This window comes from Sphaeramia orbicularis, chromosome 14 (assembly GCF_902148855.1).
Source record: "Sphaeramia orbicularis chromosome 14, fSphaOr1.1, whole genome shotgun sequence".
NCBI lineage: Eukaryota > Metazoa > Chordata > Actinopteri > Kurtiformes > Apogonidae > Sphaeramia > Sphaeramia orbicularis.
Genome location: NC_043970.1, coordinates 3,645,790 through 3,665,807, shown reverse-complemented (window position 1 = coordinate 3,665,807; position 20,018 = coordinate 3,645,790). Strand labels below are relative to the sequence as shown.

The 20,018-nt window shown below is 38.5% G+C and overlaps 1 long non-coding RNA gene across 1 annotated transcript; it reads right to left on the bottom strand.

Moving 5' to 3' along the window:
* Window positions 1-14,489: 14,489 nt before the first annotated feature.
* Window positions 14,490-18,660, bottom strand: LOC115432417 (uncharacterized). Its single transcript, XR_003937205.1, has 3 exons — window positions 18,608-18,660; window positions 15,632-15,717; window positions 14,490-14,891 (listed from the first exon to the last, which is right to left on the bottom strand). It is a non-coding gene; the product is annotated as an uncharacterized LOC115432417 (long non-coding RNA).
* Window positions 18,661-20,018: the final 1,358 nt, after the last annotated feature.

The following is a 20,018-nucleotide window of genomic DNA, read 5'->3' as shown; positions in this document are numbered from 1 at the left end:
TCACTGATAATAGAAGTAAGCAGATCCTTGAAGACACTCTTCACAGGATCTGGAGACAGGACTGGAGATTGGACTTCACAGCCCAGGCCGGTAACATGCGTCGGTAACCCAACTAGGGGAGAGCAGAGGACAGTCAGTATCCAAACCAGGTCATACACGGGGAAGCAAACGGAAAGGTAACAGGACGTAAGGAACAGGCAGGCTCACGTACCAGTAAATCAGGTGAAAAGTTGAACACACGTGGATTCAGTTGGAGGCAGAGGCACAGACAAGGGTCGGGCAAAAGGCAGGAGTCAGAAAAGGCAATCCGGGTCAAAAACAGGTAAACAGACAGACAGGATCCAAAAACCACTGGTAAGTATCACACAGAGGAGAATATGAACTGGCACAGGACAAAGAGAAACACAGGACTTAAATACACAAGAGGGAGGGGAGAAAACGAGACACAGGTGGAACAAATGAAGATGGGGAAAAGTAATCACACAGGTGGGGAAAATTAGGAACAGGAAACAAAGACACCAGACATGACACACGAGGAGGACTTAATGTCTGGGAGCTGATGTGACAGGAGCCTCCTCTGGTACCATTTGTCTAAACATACACCTTACAGTTGGAGGTCCATGGAGCCAGAATTTTTCCTAGTTTTTTAAGAAATCTTCTTTTTTTTATTTTTTGCCAACTCTGCATTCACTTTTGTGAGGTGCTCATTGATATATACTATCGATCCTTTTAATTTTTTGCCCTGCCTCAGTAAATCCATTTTGTTCTTTCTATTAATAAATCTCATAATAACCACAGGTTTAGCTTTGGATTCTGAGACTGGAGGCTGTGACATGCTTCAGTGCTCTTTCTGTCAACATGGAGGTCTTTACTCTGAACACTGGAAAAAATCCAAATCTTACCAAGTGTAGTTTTTTCATTTCTAGTCCAAATATCTCATCCCACTAAAATAAAACATAATCATCTAAAGGGTAACTTTTCAGTGAGATACAAGAACTGATTTTTAGACAATAGATCTGGAAAATCTTATTTCAAGAAATCTTATCAAGATAATTTCCACTTGTTCCATTGGCAGATTTGTTTTGCTTAATTCAAGCAAAAATATCTTGTATTAATTTTTTTAGACTTGTTTTTAGAGGGGCATTTTTTCCAGTGCAGATACAGAGCGACCTGGGCTTCAGTGGGGGTCTCCTGTTCATTGTTGTCCCCTTCTCTATGTGTCCCCCTCAGAGCAGGAGCATATGAGGCTGGTTTGAAGGACAGCCCATAAATAATCCCATTATTTATTTGTGTGTTTTGCTCTTAATCTGCCACTCGTGTCTCCACCAAGTTCATCCATTTTTGCTGTTCCAGAGTTAGCGTTTTCAGTTCTTCCATTTCCTTCAATAAGCCCATGATAGTGTGCTGTTGTTCTGATATGGTTCCAAGATGCTGACCCATCATGTTCATAGAAGTTTTGAAGTCTTCAGTGTCCTTCTTTACCTCTAAAAAACCTTTAGGACCTGTTAATAATCAGGAATAATAATGGCCTTCAACAGGTGGGGAAGGGAGGAAGGAAAATGGACAGAGGAAAGAGGAGTAAAATGGACAGATGTCCATCACACAAACCTGCTTTTTCCTTTGGTTAAGTCGCACAAAAGCAGCTCAGCTGAGTCGACCTGAAGGAACAGACATGGGTCCAAGCACTGGCTTTGACTGTCCATTCCAAAGCACTGACACTTACAGTCGTAGTTGGAGAGAGTCGTCCAGATAGATTCCACAGCCCAACCGTAACCTTGTAAAAAAAAAAGTTAAAAAAAAAGAATTAAAGTACAATTATTTAAAAATAAATAAATAAATGAAATAACAGAAAATATAATGCAAATATAATAAAATAATACAATTTTTAAAAATTCTAATGAATTAAATTAAAATGAAGCCAAATTCATTAGAAATACACAATAAAACAAATAACTTAAATAAAATCAAATCAAGTACAGAAAATTATCTAAAATATAAACAAAACAAAAAACACGTTATATGAAAAAAGTACTAAAGCATTGAACAGTTGATTTCAAGTTTCAAAATGGTCAAACTGAGTTCACCCTTAAAGGTTCTCGTGCATTTAAGGTTCTTTCATAAATTTAATCTGAGCCGGCTCACTACAAACAGCCGGCTCTTTCGGCACCAAGTGGCTCTTCAGATTTTTTGGTGCTTCAATTAAATTATTACCGACAATAATGTAAAGTTATGCGCAATTTTTGTACCATTTCTTTATTTATACACTCTACAGAGTGATAAAAAATTAGAAAGTGCAAAAAGAAACTTTTAACTATTTACAAATGACCTTTACTAAATTTAAACTAGTTTAAACTTTTAGCTTTTTCATATTAAAAAATTTAAAGACAAATAATATACAGAAGCTTGCAGAATCACACAACAAAATATAAATTAACTAAAAATGGTTGGAAATCACATGCAGTCATTTTAGCCAGTTTTTTCATCAGTTGTGTTCTGTCTTGCTGGGGTCATAGACTTTTGCAAAGACTGGCTCATAGAGCTCTGGGTTGTACTTTTAGGTGGTTGTGGTGGTGTACTGGCCGATGCTGTAGATACTGCAGTAGCAGCAGCAGTTGCAGTAGACACACTGGTGCCTTCATTAATGTCACGTTCACTTGCTTGTCTTTTTTCTTCCAGTTGCACTGATGAATGAACAGTTCTCATGTGTCTGTGCAGGTTGTTTGTGGAACCAGCTCTATGTCAGATTTTTGTCTTACACACTCTACATTCTGCCTTAGTTTGGTCAATGTAATTAAAATGTACCCAAATTTTGCTGTGTTTCCTGTTGTCACTCATTTTCTCAACTTCTTTTTTTTTTTTACCTTTCCAGTCCGTTTACTTTGTGGTCCCTGCTCTCTTTCTCGTTCATCTCCCTCCCTCCTGTTCGTGTGCTCGCTGTGTACTGTGTGTGTAACCCCGCCCCTTTCCCCTGTGCTCAGCGCAGACAGAGACGACGCCACACAAACTGACCAATCAAATGTGGCTTGAAGAGAAGAGAGAGAGAGAGAGAGAGAGGGAGGAAAAGAACAAAGCGGTTCCCATTCAGGAACCGGCTCCTGTCGTTCACGTTAAAGAGCCGGCTCTCAGAGCCGTTTCATTCGCGACCGACAAATCACTAATATATATCTAACTTTTCTGCTCCTGATCAGTAACAGAGGGTTCGGTTTTCAAATATGTAGATCTGCTATTTTACCCACCTATCTCATCATTTTTCTGATGGTATCATAGGATGGAAAGACTTGAACCAAACCACACTGGGTTTCTGTGGTCCCTGGTTGCTATGGTGACCACAGTAATAGATATAGAGATGTAGATAGCTGATTGGCTGATGCTGTCGTCGAGCCTCGTGATGCCTGTATGGACAGAAAAACAGGAAGAGTGTGAAGATAAAAATCAACTCCACTCAATTCATGTTTCCGTGTCCAGATTCAGTTCAGATACTGAGTTTAACATGATGTTCAAAGTTCAGCTGAATTAAACAGTTGGATTCTTCAGTAAAACTGAGTCAATAACAGACGGTCCAACGCTGGCATTGACCAATCAGAATCCATCCGTCAACCCAGCTGTGAATCCAGGGTTTATTTGACACTGATGACACATTCCATGGGTGGAGGTTCGAATCTACATGGTTTCCATGGAAATAAAAGTGTTTGTCATCCTGGATCATCCTATGAGTTCATACGATGGTGACTGAGGTTCTGAGCCACCAGAGGCGGGTCGTAACGCGTTACATTTACTCCGTTACATTTACTTAAGTAACTTTTTACATAAATTGTACTTTTAAGAGTACTTTTAATATGACATACTTTTTACTTTTACTCGAGTATATTTATGAAGAAGAAACGCTACTTCTACTCTGTTACAATGGCGTACATTCTGCTCGTTACTTTCATTTTTGGTCATTTGTTAATGTACGAACCATTTGTTTTGTTTTGTTTGAAAGACTTCCGCTAAAATCTCACATGACCGTGTTTCACCAATCAAACGTAGCTCGTCACGTAGCCACGAGCTACATTTGACTCTGTACCCCCAATCAGATGTAGCCAGGCAGTCACATGATGGTTTGGTGCCAGTTTCACACAGGAACAAAGCGAAAACACCACACGAACACAGGAGAGAACGTCGGCAATGGCTTAAGCAAAAGCTTGTGATTTGGATATGGATGACACAGAAGATGCAGGACACCCCTGGCAGCACATTGAAACTATGTTTGCCTTACAGTGTGTGAAAAAGAACAGCTATTTAATGCACCGTCATCTGTGTCTGCCTAAACAAGTGGACATTTCAGCGTACAAGAACTCGACTTCAAATCTGAGGAAACACGTCGCAGTAAGTTGTAATAAGCTTAGTTTTGGCTGTGGACAGCCTAGCACTGTTTGTAATATAGTTTCTTTGATTACAGTTAAATATATTCGGCAGAAGGGGAAGATATGTTCAAAGACATCTAGGCTAACGTGTAGAAGTAAACAGAAAACCATGCACAGTATCTGCCTCCATAAGAACAGACTAGATATTAATGTGATGTAATGAACAATGAGTATTACGAGGTATATTTGTGACTACCTGTAATGTTCCCGTATATATTTTAGGACACGTCTTAAACATTTTCACATATAAAAAGTTTCTGTTTTGAATTTGATATGATAATCCCCTGTAGCCTCATTGATATTTTTCCTATCAACTGAGGGTTCACCCCAACAACTTGACGAGGTATACAGACTTAATAGAGTCCCACAGAAAGCGAAAATCCTCCTCTTCTGATGAGCCTCCAATGACAAATGCAAAGATCATCAGTTCCCTTACTGTTTCTCGGCAGGTAACACATGTGCACCAATAGAGGTTTACTTATGTATATGTAATGTTGTCATTTACATGTGATATCAGTGACAAATGTTGCTAAGAGATACAAGTTTCAAGAGCTTTTAATACCAGTGATAATAATCAGCATCTTGGGAGCCTGTACAATACAGGTAAGAATGTGCACATCTAAATCTTCTGAAAACAATCTCTCTTTGTCTTGCCACAGGCCTTAACTACATCAGAAACCACCTGGACACTGACTCAGATGATTCCTGCACAAACAGTGGCAACTCCGATGAAGATGACTTCTTTGCGTCAATGAACTCAGGAAAATCACAAATAGGGGAGCTGGAAAGGTACCTTTCATGTCCATCCACTGGAGGTATGGATCTGTTGCATTCCTTTCCTAATAACAAGAAACTGTCCCTCAAAGTCAACACTGGTCTTCCAGCTTCTGCAGCCTGTGAAAGACTTTTTAGTCATGCGGGGCTGCTTTTCACAGCTAAAAGATCACAACTTCACTCCAAGAATCTTGAGAGCCAACAACTGGTGAAGCTCAACTTTCACTTCATTGAGTGATTCTTTTAGGACAAAGTGTGCAGAAACACAATATTTCACCGAAAACACACCACACTGTTAATAGACACAGATGGACACAGACCCTTTTTATGTTCAAGCTACTTTGTTGAATGTTTTTCTGCCTTTAGAGCCTATTGTGCTGCTTAGAGGGCAATTGATTGAATATGATGTAATTTGATGGCAAACAGGAATAACACACATAGAATGTTATGCATATGTCTATGTAAAGTTTCCAGAGTTCACACACAGTATTGTTACCTAGGTATAGATTTTAGATTCTCTATTTTGAGAAAAAAAAAATTGAAATAACTAAATTGTTTCACTATATATATATATATTTTTATTGTTATGGTTTTTTGTTTACTTGTTCTGAAACCTGACATTCAAGTAATGTTTGAATAGTTCAAACACTGTGCATGTGTTCTTTACGAGGCTCTGGTCTAAAAAGATTTGTTGTTAAAGACCATGACAGCCATGCAGAAGGCAATGTTTTGAAAAAAAAAAAGAGTGTTTTATTTAATGTGGTACATGCCTTTATTTATGTTTTTATTTATTTATTAACATTTCATTTATTTATGTTGTATTTAAAAGAATAAATATGTTTCTTAGGAAGTACTCAGTACTTGAGTAATTTTTTCATGAAATACTTTTTTACTTTTACGTGAGCAATTATTTTGATGACTACTTTTTACTTGTACTTGAGTAATATTTTTCTAAAGTAATGGTACTTTTACTTGAGTATCATTTTTGGCTACTCTACCCACCTCTGTGAGCCACTGACCAGTAGATTCAGTTCAGAGTGGTGATGTGTCGATGGAACAGCTCTTAGAGCCGCTGTAACAGGCCACAGTAAAGTTAAAAAGCATTTTAAATTTTTTTATATGGTTTTATTAAGAAGATATTTAACTTCATGAGACCCATGATAGTAGAAGTTTGGGGCTTTTTTAATTCAAGAATTGATGCAACAGTTTTTCAGATGCATTTTTGTATTTTTTTTATATGGAATGTCCTTTGTGGTGGACAATTTTGGGTTTGTTTGTTTGTTTTTTATAAAGCTGAGAAACTCGTGTCCAAACGTGGACAGTAAACCCATGTCTGCGTCTAAGGAGGTTAACTTTAGGAGATCACAGATCAGTCCACATTCTACAACTAAGATGATCCTTTTGTTCATTGTATTGTTTAGGGTCTATAGACACTGCCCCCATGTGGTTTGGAGAATATTGCCTTTAGAACCCTTTGCAAAGTGAGTTAAACTATGTGTCCACAAATGTGGACGTCATGCATGAAGCATCGAACATAGAACGAAGAACTGTTTGGCTTGGCTAGGTCCCCTCCCCCTAACTATAAACCCTAAACCCTTAAACCCTAACAGTTAGTCTTAAGGTTTAAGGGTTTAAAGGTTTAGGGTTTAAGGGTTTAGACATAGGGGGAGGGGACCAAGCCTGTCCTCCTCTAAAGGAGTCGGGCAGTGCATGATCCTTCCTCCAGCCCTGACCATGACCCCCCTCCCCAGGTGACTGATGGTGTGGATGGCGTTGCTCGTAGCGAACCACCATCCAGCTGTCGTTCATGATGGAAATTCCCAGCTAGCAATTTTTTGTTCTCAAAACGTTCTGAGAATGTGGCCAAAAATCTTGTTGTAATGTTCTCAGTGGGAAGTTTTTGTTGCATTCCCAAAATGATCCAAGATAATGTTCTCTCAAAATATTCTAAAAATGTTTGGTGACAACATTGTTCGAACATTATGCCCTAATGTTCTTAAAACATTCTGAGTGAGAAGTTTTCTTTAAATTCCCAGAATTATCCTGGATAATGTTCTCTGCAAAGATTCTAAAAATATTTTGGGTTCACCTTCAGAAAATGTTAAAACATTGCTAAAATATTATGCCCTAATGTACTTAAGACATTTTCAGGTGTTTTGTTTGTTCCCAAAAAGATTTAAGATGTTCTGTAAAAACCCTTCTGAAAGTGTTAACATGCAACTTCTTTTTAGAAGCAACTTCACGCAACTCCTGAGAGCAGACATCTGAAAATGCAAATGGAAGCAGGAGAGAAACCAAAGTTCAAACAGATGTCGCAAACTCTTATCTTTATTCTTAAACACTAAAGCTTGTAGCTTATACTTAAAAATGAATTAAATTAAATTACCATTCTGCCACAAAAAAAAAAAAAAAGATATGCATTTTCATATCACCCACCTTGAAATGTCTAAAAATCACGTGATACTGAAGAAAAACAATCTTAATTTGGTCTGAGTCTGAATAAAGTGTGGGGGTTCTGCTCCCATCAAGTGCTGCTGTAGTTTCAGTATTCAGTTCACCTGCATCATCGTCCTCAGTCACTGATGGTCCACTGGCATTATCCACCTGCACTGGAATAAAAATGGTATTTAAAATCAGAATAATTTCAAAATTATCATTTGTCTTTTTGGTAAACCTTTAAATTATAGGCCACTAATTACACAGCAGTTACTGGATATAACTAAGTAATTTCAAAGTAAAATAGATTTAATATCTGGTGATAGTATTACAATGACTGGTACTGGTAAGTACTAGATAATATTCAAGTAAACAAAGCAGAGTCAAATAACTGAGTGACTCCCAGTGCACCCCCCATACACACAATCATGTCCGTGCACTTCCTGTCTACCCCACAGTTTCATTCTGCAGGCACGTCTGGGTATTAATAGTGTAGGGGAGACCGGGGACAGTTGTAACACAGGTCAGTTGTAACTCTCACAATTGCTTCAATCAGGAACAACGCAGGACTCACCTAATTCACTCTGCACATGCTCAGTTTAGTCCTTAGTCCACATGGGAAGTTATAGTGCCGTGAGGCAGACACATCAAAACTTGTGAGGGAAAACATAACTTTGTGGTAAGTAATATTTTTTGTGCTTGCATAGCTTGCTTTGTATTTGGACTCATTAAAGTTAGGTGTCACTTACATTTTAAAGAATGATTTACCAAACAATTTTTATATCACTACTGATAAAATATAGACTCACATCTTTTTCAAAAGTCTGCTCTCCCCAGCATAAAAACTACCACATCTACAACCCGTGGTTCCCCACAGGTCACAGACTAGTCTAATATCAGACTATTATACAGCGTTTGAAAGTTGTGTAAATTATCTTTGTGAGATAAACAAAGATTTATGCAACTGTTAATCCACCTGTTCACAATTATCTAATATAAGATTATTATATCCTGTGTAGAGCAATGTTCTTATTTCATATATCAGCCGATATATCGGTTATCAACCAATATCGGATATTGGCCGATATATTGATATCTTCTTTTTTAGCCTCCAATATCAGTTTCAGCATTGGCCCAAAAACTCCTGTATCAGTCAAGCTTTAATTATTACCAACCTAATATAAACTAAACAGAGGAAGTAATTAAATGGCTATAATTATGCCCCGTTTCCACTACATGGTGTTGGCTCGACTCGACTCGGCTCAGCCTTTTTGCGTTTCCATTAGGAAAAAGGACCTGGAATCTGGTACCTGGTACTACTTTTTTGGTATCACCTCCGCCGAGGTTCCAGGACTGTGGACCAGATATTTAACTGTGACGTGTGCACACTGCAGACCACTGATTGGTCAGACAGTTTTCTCTGTGACCCGTCATTTTACAAACAACAGATGACGAAGTGGACAGTAAATATAGCGGTACATTAATTCACATGATAACAGCCCAAAACTACACCATGGTCGGTCGAGGAGATTCAGTCTTTGGTGGCCGATATAAAAATTTAGACTAGACAACACGCAACGAGCGAGTTTATCAGCAGCTCTCTGAGCAGATGACATGGAAGTAACGCACCGCATCGCTATGACGACCAGGTACTGTAAAGTGCGTAGTATCTTGTAATGGAAACGGTCTGCAGGAATACCGAGTCGAGCCGAGTCTAGCTGATTCTACCTAGTGGAAACGCGGCATAACATGACGCCTTTACACCATCACAGAAACAAAACAAGAGTTCAAGTCATATTTAACACTGGGGTTCACTTCCTGTTCTTTATTATTGGGATTCAACTTCTCCCACTGCCAAACTGGCAGGATGCCTTTATTCTTAAATCTACAGGTATGCTATATCCGGTCGCTTAGTCAGCGTTGCTTCAATTGTTTGTCGTTCAGATAACCACCTAACACTAACTACTTCGATTCAATCAGAAAAAAACACTCTTAACATTAAATGTAAGTAATAAACGCATGTGGTGCAGATAACGCACAGATACTTACAGGTGACTGTAATGAATCAGTCTTTTTTTTTTCCAGATCTACACGATTCACATGGATGTCCTATTTTAAGGTGAAACCGGTGAAGTTTGCACCACTGCATACAGGTGACCTATTGTCCCTGCAGTGTATTTGATCTTTAGTATGAACTGCAGATAATCTGACTCAAATAGCTGATTTGCATCATAACAGAGTTTACTGCGGGTACAGCTGCACTTTTGCGGAGTAATACGGGTGGTGTGTGGTTGAGGTAATGTAGTGCCTAAGGAAAGGGCTATTGGACAACAATGCACAGCGTCAAAATATTCAAAATATAACGTACACTCAAACGGATATACATTTTTTTAAGGTGAGCCTTCTTTTAGGTGGTTAAAATACTTCAATACATCCTAAACCGCAGAAAAATTAGCACCACATGCTGGTAAAATAGCTAGTGACTCGTAGAGTTGGTTCCCTCATCCTTAAAAAAAAAACAACCTTAAATTGTTGCGTGGCAAGTAAAATATAAAGGATCACTAATGTATCCATTTAGTGGTGGATAAAAAAGTGAATTTTGTGCCCAGCTTCCCAGCAACTTGTAACCACATGCTTGACATTACTGGTGTTTAGCACAGCGACACATGGGGCTAGCGTTAGCTTGTGGTCAACAAAGTAGCTTCAGCCAGAGTAACGTCATCAGTTTCAAACAGTTCCTGTAACCTTACCGTTTTGAACCACCATGTCCTTCTGTGGTGAATCCACTGTATCTCATTCCTTTATGTCCTCTGTCCTCTTCTGGTGCTTGACCTCAGGTGCAGATCTCAGTAAACCGTTCTCAACAGCTCCTTCCGTGTCCTGCTGGCTGTGATTGGCTGGCAGCGGCAGGGTCAAAGGTTATCGCCATTCCTCTGCTAGCGATTGGTGCAAGGCTGAAACTTGAATTTCAGAATGCACACCTTTCAAACAAACCTATTTTCAATATGTTGTTGTATTTTGCATACATCTGTCATTTGCAGTGATAAGTACATTTACTTTAGAACTGTACTTAAATACATCTTTGAGGTACAGTACTCTACTTGAGTATGCTATCTGTACATGTTGCAGGAAAATGTCATACTTCACTATATTTTTTGATGACTTTAGTTAAAAGATGTTTCGCAGATGCTACATCTACGGAAGAGGATTAGGGCCACTGAAAAAAAGGGTGTAATTTTGGAAATTATTCTGAGAAAAAAGTCAGAATTCTGAGAAAAATCAGAAATTCTGAGATTAAAGTCTTTAATTTCAGAATTCTGACTTTTTTGTCAGAATAATAATAATAAAATAAATCCAAATTGGCCATGTCTATAATTGATCAACCCATAGTATAAATAAATATACTATATAAAATATACATGTAAAAATATGCAGAATTTACTTTTAGTTGTACTTTTGCTACTGAAGATTTGTTGCCAGAAAATCACTTTTGATTCAAATAGTACAATAAATATAAATCAATCCATCAATCTTTATTTGTATAGCTCCAAGTCATAAAAAATGTTAACTCAAAACACTTTATAAAAGAGCAGGCAGAAGACCTGAGTTTATATATCTATATCTATATCTATATCTATATATATATATATATATATATATATATATACATACATATATATATATATATATATATGCATATCAGTGGTTCTTAACCTGGGTTCGGTGAGTCAGTCTCAGGGGTTCTCTGGAGGTCAACACACACACCCGACTCATTAGTCAGGTGTGTGTGTCGGGCTAGGTCCGTGTATGTAAACAAACGGCTTCGGAGACTCTTTCTCTGATTGACATCCAATATACGCGGTGTATTGTTGTTGCTTATAGCACTACAACACATCCGGAAGTGTTTATAATCTCTTCCACTCATCTGACGATGAATTATTTGAGTATTTTCCACATCGTTGTTATGACTTTTGCTACTTCCTGTTAACCATGGAGGCAGCCACGTAGCGTTTGTCTACATTTTCTGGTCACCGCACTGGTCAGTTACAATCATGTGACGACCGACACACCGTCGTGGATGGAGAAAGAGAGTGGCACTTGCCAAGGTGAAGCCACGCATTTCTGAACTGGTCTGTCAAAGGCAACAGCAGAAGTCACACTGATTTGCAGTAAATATTCATTATTATTGTAGCCTGATGGAAATTAGTTGATGGGTGTGTGTTAAAATGTTAAAAATGATAAAGAGCATGAATACAATAAGTTCATTATTGGAATCCGTAAGGTTAAAAATTAAAACCATTTCAGTGTGGTAGTATTAAAAAAGGTCATGTCTTTGTGAAAAGGTATGGAATTTGTTGTGAGTTCATGTACTGTATTGGTTTTGTTCTTTGAACACAGTGATGTTAATGCACGGTTCATTTTGTGCACCAGTGAAACATATACCTGTGTTTTGAATTTGAAAAAAATCATATTTTATTTTTTAATAAAGAAGGGTTCAGTGAATGCGCATATGAAACTGGTGGGTTTCAGTACCTCCAACAAGGTTAAGAACCACTGAGATACACACATGTATATATATATATATATATATATATATCATAGGGTGGACTGAAATAATGCCATGACTGTGGACATTGCTTTTACATTGCATCTAATAATTGCGCTATGTTTATATTGTACATATTCTTTTCCACTGATTTGTATTTTAGTTAGTGCAGTCAAACGATTAACATTTTTAATCAGATTAATCACAGGGTTGCTGTGGAATAATTCTGATTGATCAGGATTAAATATCATTCATTTTTAATCTATATTAATTGCATTTCATTTTGCATGAGCAAGGAGACTCAAGAAAGGAGGAAATATTTCTGCACTTGATTTGTTTATTAAACACCTTCAGCACTTTCAACAAAACAACTGTACACAACTATTCCACCTTCGGTTTTTTTGTACTCATATTTCCAACCAGAGAGCCAACGCTGTTTAGCGTCTTCCATCTTTATGGGTTGGTTCTGCTGTCTAACATTCCAAAATCATTTTCCAAATATTGCTTTCAGAATGTTCTTCCTCTGTTGCCATGTAACTTTCATCCTCAGAATGTTACAGACGACATGTTCTACCTTTGTTCACATATCACATCATAGAAACATTCTGGAAAAAAAACATTCTATAATCTGAGGCCTTAATAGCATCCCAAAATTATTTTCAAAATGTTGTTTTCAAAATATATTTCCTCTGTTGACATATAACTTTGTAGAAATGTTTTATAAAAAAAAACGTTCTGTCTTCTGAGGCCTTAATAAGATTCTGAAAACATTTTCCAAATGTACCTTAGAGAATGTTCTAACTATGTTATCATGTTATATTAAGGGAATATTAAAAAAAAAAAAAAAAAACATTCTATAATCTTTTATGTAAACAATGTCCCTAAAACCTCCTCAGAATGTTACAGACAACATGTTCTACCTTTGTTCACATATCACATCACAGGAACGTTAGGGAAAAACTTTATGCCATCTGGGGCCTTAATAATATCTCCAAATCATTTTCCAGATGTTGCTTTCAGAATGTTCTCTCTTTGATATCATGTAACATTGTGGGAACCTGTCATAAAAAATGTCCTGTAATCTGAGGCCTAAATTACATCCTTAAAACATTTTTTGAATGTTGCTAGGAGAGTGTTCTTCATTTGTTACCAGTTAACATTGTAGGAACGTTTTATCGTAGAATATTCTAGAATCTGTTTCCTAAAGAATATCCCCAAAACATCCACAGAATCTTGGACCTAAAATGTTATTCCTCTGTTAACAGTTAACATTATAGGAACATTACATTAAATGAGAAACACTCTTAAAATGTTCTTTTAACATTAAATGACAATGTTTTCTTGAAACCCTGAACACAACTTGTAGTCAATGTTTGCCAAAGTTGTAGGAATGTTCCCTCCTAGCTGGTTTATATGTATTTCTATCTGGTTTACTGCTGGTTAGCTGGTTTATTATTTATATATATATTTTTATCTGGTTTGCTGCTGGTTAGCTGTTTTTTGTTTTTGTTTTTTTTTTCCCCTTTTTTTGCTATCTGGTTTATATATGTTTCTATCTGCTTTACTGCTGGTTAGCTGGTTTATATATGTTTCTATCTGGTTTATATATGTTTCTATCTGGTTTATATATGTTTCTATTTTGTTTATATATGTTTCTATCTGGTTTACTGCTGCTAAGCTGGTTTATTTATATATATTTCTATCTGATTTACTGCTGGTTAGCTGGTTTATTTTTTTCTTTTCTTTTTTTTTTTTTTTTTTTTTTTTGCTTCTCTCTGGTTTACTGCTGGTTAGCTGGTTTATTTTTTTTTTTTCCTTTTTTTTTTTTTTCCTGCTTCTCTCTGGTTTACTGCTGGTTAGCTGGTTACCTCTGCCAGGAGGTATTGTGATCGCTTTGCTTTAAGTGTTTGTTGTTAGCAGGATAACTCAAAAAGTTATGGACAGATTTTCATGAAATTTTCAGGAAATGTTGATACTGGCACAAGGAAGAAATTATTAAAATTTGGTGGTGATTGGGGGTGGGGGGTACAGATCTGTCTTGACAGAGGTCTGTGCTCTCCGACTGCTTTTCTAGTTTATATATGTGTCTGTCTGGTTTACTGCTGGCTGCTTTGTGCATCTCCTCTTTGTGACCCCCCCCACCCCCCATATATATATATATATATATATATATATATATATATATATATATATATATATATATATATATATATATATATATATGTGTGTGTGTGTACACACACACACACACACACACACACACAGAAAAGCACAGTGAAAGACTGAATAAAAACTCCAAACTCTAGTAGAACTCTAGTTTCAAACTGAAGGAACAGTCCAGGAAAAGTGGTGAATTCATCCATATGAAGGATTTCCAAGTGTTTGCAGCTGCTGTCAGAGCAGAGTTCATGTGTGAGCGTGAACCAAAGTGTTGAACAGCTCCTCTGCTGTCCTTTGAGTCAGGACTGAACAGGTCTGAGTCCAAGTCCAAGAAGAACCAGAACCACGGAAACACAAACACACTGAACATTCAGACCGGACCAGGACTCCAGGACCAGAACTGGGACTGGGACACAAACAACATACACACAACTATTCTGAAGGATGGACGTAGACGTGGACTGTGGACGTGGATGTTGCTGTGGTGGTTGCTGTTGCTGTGGTGGTTGCTGTGCTGCTGTATCTCATCCTGTGTTGCGTGCCTTCAGTCTGCAGCGCCCCCTACTGGCCTGGAACAAACATGTCATCATCATGTGCTGCTGTCACTCATGTGTGTGTGAGTCCATGTAAAGTCCATTCAATCACTAAAGAAATCCACCTGATCAGTGAAATAATGCTGACATGGGACGGCTCTGAAAGCACACAGACGTTCAGTCTCAGTGTTTGTCTGGGACTTTTCCTGGTGGACTGGAACAGACAGGAGGTGGATTTACTAAATCCAGGACTTGGACTCCACAGACTGGAGTTCCCATCCTCAGTCCTTCCAGGTTTGGAGCTTTAGACCATCACATCACCTGAGTCATGTGATCTCATCTGTGGACATTTTCCAGACGAAACCCAGCCCAGTTCAACCAGTAAAACCATTAAACACACACATGAAGGGCATTTGTGTTCAATGGTGGAAAAGCACCATGAGCCTCTGAAACCTGCACAAACACATGTGTCAGATATTGGAGGTAAACCCAGTTTGGCAGAAGCGTCCCATGTCAGCACTGAAGTGTGTTAGTGTGTTGAATAAACGCAGAAAACTCCAAACTCACTTGTTTCTCCAGGCATTTGAACGCACTAGATAAAGAACTGTTATATGACCAACTTATTATTTTAAATTTAGACCTTTTTATGATTGTAATTTTATCTGTGTTCTTATTTGTATTATATTCTCTTTTGTGAAGCACTTTGTGACTTCTCTTGTCTGTGAAAGGTGCTGTAGAAATAAACTTTGCTGGTTTGAATAAAGCTGTGAACTGACCCGACAGTAGAAGTAGAGGGAGATGGTCCCCATGATCAGGAGGAAGTGGACCAGCACCACCCTGATGATCAGATTTGTCACCAAGTCTGAAACACAACAACAACAACCATCAAGTCTGGGCTCCAAATGGGAAAATGGAAAATTAAGCAGAGAATGGGTTTAAATCCAAAGGAATATTAGTGTCAGATCGACTTCAAACACTGTCTGCACATGACAATACATGGACTGGACAGGTTCTATCAGTGGAACATTTACACAACTATTGGATAAATGGACACAAAACAACATATATGTGTTAGAACACACCATCATATACCTGGAAAACAGCAGCAAACCAACACTGTGGTCATTAGTTTAACAATTAATCTGATTCAAATCTGGAACATTGAACACATTTAATCTGAGGCAGATCATTTCTAACCCAGTGGTGTCAGGCCCAGCAAACCCCGCCCCCTCACACCTATTGGAGCTTATTCTACACCCTTGTGTCGTGATAATGTTCATGAAGTTGAATAAATAAATGCACAGTATGTTTTCAGGACTTTTGTCTGTTTGATATTATTTCAAAGTCACAGACTCGAACCTTCACCCCCAGAGCTCAACATTTAACCCACAGCAACTTTAATCACATTCATTTATTACAACAACTTCATTTGTTTTTTCACAATAAGTTTATTAGAAATGATGAAGTTTTGATGGATGTTTTGTTTTTTTTTACTGATTTCCTGATCCTTTATAACAGTGGAGTAGCACAATGTTAGAGAAATGGGGGAAAATGAAAATAATTTACCCAAAATGTGAAAAAATACATGAGCCTTAGGTTTATATCAGAGTGATGGAGAACAAAAGCCTCTATATATGAGCCAAGTTTGAAGGAAATTAAAACAAAACTGATATTTTTTATAAACATTTCAAATTTCACCCATTTTAAGTAAATGGAGAAAAAAAAGATTTAAAAAAATTCATAAAACATGTGAACTTTGACCTACTTTTCCCAAAATGTAACCACATCTATTCTGGGTCACTGGTAATCTATAAACCCAATTAGGACTGAATTCAAACAGTAGTTTTACTGATAAAAACAAACAAACAAACTGAACCAAAAACAATAGCCTTTGCCTCCCCTTTGGGGGGCGGAGTCATAATTGTAGCCCAGTGTATTCAGTCTGCAGAAAACCTGCACCAATGGGACATATTTTCATCCTGAGGATGTTTGTGCTGAGCTCAGTGGGATTCTGAGTCTTAGTTCAGACTGAAGTCACATTTGTGTCTGAGGCTCCGTTCAGATGCAGGTAAACGAGGCCCAAATCCCATTTATCTGCCCATATGTGACCTGGATCTGATCTGTTAAAGACAGTTTGAACAGCACTAATCTGATCCAAAGCACTTTCATATGTGGTCCTAAATCTGATATGTATGTGATCTATTTTTATAGTTAGTTTAGTGTTTACCGTCTGGAACTCCAGTGCAAATATACGTCTGTAAAAGCCTCAAAAACAGACTGATCCATTAGAAACTCAACTTTCACTGTTTCACATCTGTGTTCCAACATGTTTTCATCTGATCATTTTCCAGCTTTCATGTCCTTTCCACTCACACTCATATTTTTACAAACTGCTGTTTTATTTCTCCATTTTCTCTCAGTTCTGTCTAAACCGCCTTGATTGACAGGTTGGAGTCGGACTGGTTTGTTGAAACTATGAGTTGAGTTCTGAGCTGAAGTTCAATCCAATCCATTCTTACTGATAAAGAACAAATTTAACCCTTAAAGACCCAAACAGCCACTGATAACAAACCATCTACTGATCTAAACTGTTTAATTCCTGTTGATCCACTAATCCTAACCATCCATGTCAATAATTGGTGTAAAATACAGTTCTTCATCTTTTCATGATCATCAGATATGACCCATTTGGATGTTCAGAGGCTCTGTAGTTACCGCAGAAACAGTGTCATCTTCTGCAACATTGATTCACCAGTAAAACCCATGGAGTTGGATCAATGACAGTGGATGGACACACTGGGTTTATGTTCATATTTTGCAGAAAAAGTCACTTTTCTTCAGTTTTCTCTGTTTCTGATATAAAAACCCTCAACTTTAATCTGAGCTTTTATGAACATCTACATGATCAATAAATGAAATATAGGAAAATACCTGATGTTCACTGAAAAAACACAAAATACAGAGGATTATGTCATAATAAATTGTGATCAATCACTTCAGAAAACTTAAATATATAGAAAACCATATTCTGGAAGTGCCACTACAGTAACACTGGGTCTTTATGGGTTAAATAAACACAAAGGTTTCCACAGCGCTGTACAGTAAAAGAAACACAATAAGAAGATCAGATACTAAGATAAAAACACAGTGAAACATCCTAAATCAATAGTCTGTCCACCCCAGATCAAATATCCGTGCACATCAAATCAACAACCTACGCGGTGTGAAAAGCCAAAGAACAGAGGTGGGTTTAAAGAAGAGTTTGAAAATGAGGCAGACAGTTGAATTCAAAGTGTTGGTTGATGTTGTTGAAGTGGACTCGTCCTATTGGACAGATTTGACACCATGTGTCCAACTGTGTTGGTCCAGACCTCCATCTGCTGCAGCTCATAGACTGACTGATACCAGTGGACCCCCTCTAGACCCTGGACATGTGGACCACACACACACATGTACAGATGCACCTTGAACTGTGGACACTAACTGGGCTTCACATTCAACTGGATGGACTGGGTTTAAACCTGGGTTTAAACTCAACTGTGCTGTGAACTGAGCTCAGATTAAAGGAGTGTTTGTTGGTTCAGCCCAGTCTCTGACAGGTTCAACTGGACCGGCTTTACCTGATCTCAGTTCTACCAACGTGGTTCTGCTCACACCTGTTCACTCTGCTCACTGGGAACGTTGTGGAACATGGTCATGTGACTGTTACTGATGCATTGTGGGTGTTTTGTGTGTGTTTGTCCTGGTGTTACCTCCGACAGTGAGATAGAGGGCGGGGCTCTGAGACGATGAGAAGCTGTGGTTATAAACGTCCACGTGATAAACACATGTGTAGTTCCCTCGGTGGGTGTAGCCCATGGCAGACAACAGGAAGTGGGCGGAGTGATTGACAGCCGGCAGGGTGAGGTTCAGCGGCTTCTTGGTGTCGGAGATCAGCTGGAAGGAGCCTCCTGGGTACTGTGGTTGGACGGAGCATGTGATGGTGAAGTCGGAGAACACCAGCACCCAGAACCCCTGCTGGTAGACCCCAAAGACCCCGTCAGACAGGGAGATGTTGGGCTGAGGCAGCAGATCTGTCCACACACAGAGACATGATTGGACCAAGCAGCACACATGAGCACAAACAAGCAGTCAGAGAATCCATCCTCCTCAGAGACACAGATGGATCTGATCCACAGGAGTTTGGGATGGGATGAACACTGACCAATGAAAACATGGAGGAATGGGTCATTTACACCACAGCTGACCTTCAAAGGCATTATGGGTAAAAAATGACAAATGTGGTTTTAGAGTCTCACATGTCAACATTTGGTCCTTTTGTCCTAAATGAAACTAATGTGAAATACGTTTGTGTTTTCAGCCTCATCTGGTCCAAATGAAGACATTCATTTGGGATCTGGACGTTGCAAAGGTCAAAGGTCAATATTTGACACATTTGATCGAAAAAGACAATGAACTGAGACAAAATGAAAAGATTCATTAGATGTGACTTTAAACATCAGAGTCAGAAACATCGGGTTACTGAGAATTCAGTTAAGACCCAGTTTTGCCACGTTTCCACTACATGGAACCAGCTCGACTCGGCCCGGCTCAGCTCGACTCGGTATTCCTGGAGACCGTTTCCATTACAGGATACTACTGACTTTCCAGTAACTGCACGTCATAGTGATGTGGTGCGTTATTTCCATGTCGTCTGCTCAGAGAGTTGCTGATAAACTCTGTCATTGCGTGTTGTCTCGTCTGAATTTTTACGTCGGCCACCGAAGACTGAATCTCCTCGACTGACCACGGTGTAGTTTTGGGCTGTCATCATGTGGATTAACCTACCGCTATATTTATTGTCCACTTCCACATCTATGTTTTTTTAAAACGGCGGATCACAGAGGAAACTGTCCGACCAATCAGTGGTTTGCAGTGTTATACATCATGGTTTAGTATCGCTTGGAATCTCGGCAGAGGTGATACCAAAAGACTAGTACCGGGTACCAGAGTCCATGTCCTTTTTTGGAATGGAAATGCAAAAAGGCCGAGCCGAGTCGAGTCGAGTTGAGCCAATACCACACAGTGGAAATGCGGCATTTGTGTCCATTTGTACCTGAACACACCACGTCCACACCAGGTAAGTGAAGTGAGGAATCATATTGTACAACACAGTCCATCGGT